The sequence below is a fragment of the Coffea arabica genome, chromosome 9c (assembly GCF_036785885.1).
Source record: "Coffea arabica cultivar ET-39 chromosome 9c, Coffea Arabica ET-39 HiFi, whole genome shotgun sequence".
Classification (NCBI taxonomy): Eukaryota; Viridiplantae; Streptophyta; class Magnoliopsida; order Gentianales; family Rubiaceae; genus Coffea; species Coffea arabica.
In genome coordinates, this window is record NC_092326.1 from 30595506 (window position 1) to 30599894 (window position 4389).

A 4389-nucleotide genomic window follows, 5' to 3' on the forward strand; every position below is an offset into this window, starting at 1 on the left:
TTGAGGGCATTTGAACCCCAATTTGTAATAGCTAGGTTTTAACGCCTCTCTTGAAGACATGTCTTAGCTAGCTAATGTAATAGTTAGGATTTACATTTCTAAGTCTTCCCCCTTTAGATTTTAATAGGCATCCCTTTTTGTGACGCCCCCACTTCTCCCTAAGGCGCACCAAAGGGTATCCGCGGAACGCCTGCCTAGCTCTCGCTAGGACTCAAGCAATAAACATTCAACCTTAAAGCGATACTAGATACCAAAATCAAATTAATACGAATACATATAGTGCGGAAACGTTCATGCTTAACAATATCCATCCATTACCCAACCTGTCAGCCTATGGCTCTGATGCCAACTGTGACAGTTCTCATGGTTACATCACAAGGTACCTATCAGCTTGCCACCCGCACGACGTGCGTTCATAATACAACTTAAATTTCAAAATATACATCACAGATATCCGAATGATACATTAAACTTCCAAAGTACAATCATAAAGGGGTCAAGCCAAAATACACCTGAAACCCTAAAACAAAATATATCCAAAAGGAGATTTCTCCGCGTTAACTCCATTTCCAGTCCTGTTAAGGAAAACAAATCTACAGGGTGAGCAAAACGCTCGTGAGGCCAAGGACACACATGCAAGCACATTGTTCAAATAGCAATCTCAACTTTATTAAATAAAACCGTGATATTTCAATAAAGTACCATTTGAGCAGGAAAAATAATCAGAAACAATTCAAGGATATAGTAGCTCTCAGGAGCTAAGTTCCACTCGCTCTGCCGATGTCATTCGTATACCTTCCCGCATTGACCCTCCTGTCAACCGGGTCGGTATTTCCATTTCCGTAGATCACCACTTACTTCCCTCCGTCCACCGTACACCCCAAGGGCCCACAAGTCTGTTATAAGGCGATACTCTACGAGTATGCCAAGCAGGACCTCTTATTAGGTCGAGCTTATAATCTCATGGCTCGCCCAAGTTCCCGACCAAGCCCATTGCCGGCTCGAGTTCAAGGTCGGCCTATGAGTTTGGGCGTCCCCCATTCATTTGGAAGTCGAGGAGGTTCACTCCAACGACATATGTAACCATTACATAGCATTGCATTTCATTCATTCATTCAATACATTTCATTCATTCATTTGAAATCAGAACGGATGCGATAAAGTACACACCCGCCCTTATTTTTAAAATCTCTAATAATTACCACAATTAAGCAAGTATCAAAGATTCACACACTTGACACTCACCGAGCAATTTAATAAAGATTATTCGCTGGAGTTCAAGTGTCCATGGTGAGATCCTCTTGAAGGTCTCCTTGTGTGCCTGGCAGTTAATGGTGGATAATTACTCAAGTATCTCAATTATCAAGTAAGATTGTACATTAGTACGATCTAAGGAATATTTCACAAAAATGAACCTCAATTACTCGTAAATCGAGGTTCAACTTGCGTTTTATGAAGTATAATATTAGTTGAGTTTTTATCATGAAAATCGTGGGCAAAACGTTTAGATAATATCAAAAGTGTAAAGAGTTCTTGAAAAACTCTATTTCTTTGAAATTGGAAAATTTTCAGCTTTATCATGAATCTTTGAAAAATCGTAACTCACTCGGTACAAGTCAAAAATTGGAAAACTTTATACCGTTGGAAACCTCTTAGAAGGTACTATAAGTTCCTAGAAGACACTTTTCCATGAATCGAAGTGGAAAGTGCTCAAAAATGGGCTTGAAGGTGCAGACTTGGTTTCAAGGCAGCATTAAGTTGGATTTCGGCCAACTTTGAAAATTCGGCACGATTTACACGTTGCAAACCGGCCTCTGAAATTTGTAACCCAATTAGAGTTGCAAGTGAGGTGTATAGAAAAGCAAGCGGATCAAGAATCGGAGTTTTGAGTACCGAGATACGGTAGCTCAAAGTTGGGGAAAATTCAAGACTGGAGAAGAATTTTCCAGATTTGAACCTCCAACTCTAGAAATTTAATTAGGTATCGAAACGAACTTGGATTGACACCAAAATTGGCAGTATTTCAATACTATATGGAAGGTATCTCTCTGTTAAAATTCAGGGAAAAATACCCTCGGGAAGGTAGTTAACTAATCATCCAAAGTTTCAGAAAATTTCTAAGGCAATCTGCCTTTTGACTTTCATTTCCCAAATTCAAATCGTTTAACCAAGAAAGCTATCCAACCATGGTTCATTTGTGAAATAAAGGTCTAAGATACAACCATGATACCTTTGGTAATGGTTTAGCATCGAAATTTCAATTAATAAGATCACTCACGGTTTTTGTCCAAAACCAGTCCAAATGTTACGTTTTTCCAAAACAGGGCAGTCTTCTTATTTTGGTCACAACGCATTCAATTTAACTCAGAATTGAGCATGGTTTATGGCGTTGGAAAATACATTCATAGGACTAAAAGTTCACAGAAGAAATCGTTTCAAAATTTGGCAAGCAACCAGCTCGAAATTGAGCCTCAAGTTGCTGCCTCTACAGACCATTCCAGCAGTTCCGAGAAACAGGACAGTGATCTTAAAACGTTTGGTTCGGCTCACTCACAAAGAATCAGAATGTACATTTTATCTCAAATTAAAGCCTGGGATGTCTAGTTTCAAACGCCACCGACGGCACATGATTTCGACATCCGAGGACAGAGTTATAGCCAAAACACCACCGCTGGTCTGAGCCATACGTGAACAGTTTCCAGATTTGCTAGTTTCCCCAAAAAAATTCATTTGCCCAACCAAACCTTATTATTTTTCAATGAAATTTTTCACACATCTAATATAACATATAAACATCAGGTTCATGCCAATAATTCACCAAAAATTGGCCTTATAGTGGCCGAACAAAACAGGGGTATTTTTGGAAATTTTTGCTTCTTGCACCCAATGAAGTTTCTATCAATTACCCACCACTAATCCATCATTTTAACCACTAAACCAACAATATAACCACCATCAATCATCAAATCAGCAACAACCCAAGTGTGGGAATCCATAGAGCCCACTTTTCAATTTTTCCAACAATATCAAGATACCCATACACATGCAATAGCTTAAGGATGCATTTCTACCATCATAAACCAAGCTTAAGGTGTAGGATGAGGTTATACCTCCTTGTTGCTCCAAACCAGAAATTTCGGTCCTCAAGATGCTCCAAGAAACCGTGAAAATCTCCTCCTTTTGCTAGCTAGATGAACTCTCCAAGCAACAAGCTAAGTGTAGTTCAAATTTGGTGTGAATCTATGAAGGTTTTGTGCAAGAATTGAAGATGAAAATGGCAACTTTGTGTTGTGTTTTTGCTGCAGAGAATTCGGCCAAGAGAGAGACTAAGAGAGAGAGTGTTTGGTCCAAATTTAGCTTCTTAAGGAAGACACAAGGTGTGGTGCAAAATCCTCCCCAAAGTCAACTCTCACTAGGGTGCGTTTGGTGCGGTTACGGCTCGATTTCTCTCGCATTTGTTTCACTAGTGCACTAAACCTCTAATGCACTTATATTCATGTAAATATTATTCACTCTTAATTGTCCCGAAATAAGGGTCTAAAGTCCCTCAAACAAAATCGCGTGTGTGAAAACGCGTACCGTCAATTTTAACGTTATAACGCGAAACTGCCGAGAAATTCTTATAACGATTGCACTACTAACTATCACTTGAGTATTTATTCATAATATTACCTATTTGAGGACCGTAGTACAAGTCTCCAATATTCCAAGTTCACTGTGCTCCTACGCGGTTAAAATCTCCAAGCACTATTCACTATTTTTACTAAACGCGCTCTAGGAAATTAATTTTTGAAACGAATCATTTTAAAAATATAACGAAGTTATATTACCTTGTATTTAGGTCTAATAAGACTAGAAAATATTCCTCGTGGCAAAAATCCAATTAAATCATTTATTAAGCCATAAATTAGGTTTAAATAAAATAATAGTTTTTTACGAGTCCTCACATGAGTCGAGTATTAACTCCTCAAATCTCCAATAAATTTGTATCCATGCATCTTTTGGAAAACTATCCACGCGTGAGTAGTATATGCTCACTTAGAACTTATTCACCTTTAATTCTCGATTAACTTTTCTTAATCTGCTATTGTCCGTTCTTAATTTCCCCAGGATAATCATGCTCTCGAATATAATATCACCTCAAAACACTCGTGTTCATTATCTCGCACTTAAACAATCCTTCCGAAAATTGAAGTTGTTAACGGGACATTTTAAAAACACAATGAAGACATTATTCCATACGAATGGATTTAAAATGGTCGTAATAAATTATTTGGGGAAAACAGGTGGATAAATACTTAATGAAACCATTAATATTCGAAAAAAAATAAGAAATTTTTCGGGTCTTCACACTTTTTGTAATAGATAAGACTTGTGTGCTATGTGCTT

General features: G+C 37.9%; 1 long non-coding RNA gene across 1 annotated transcript; it reads right to left on the reverse strand.

Moving 5' to 3' along the window:
* Positions 1 to 248: 248 nt before the first annotated feature.
* Positions 249 to 3307, reverse strand: LOC140013983 (uncharacterized). The gene is made up of 3 exons (XR_011820829.1): positions 3111 to 3307; positions 1246 to 1321; positions 249 to 575 (listed from the first exon to the last, which is right to left on the reverse strand). It is a non-coding gene; the product is annotated as an uncharacterized lncRNA (long non-coding RNA).
* Between the last annotated feature and the right edge of the window lie 1082 nt (positions 3308 to 4389).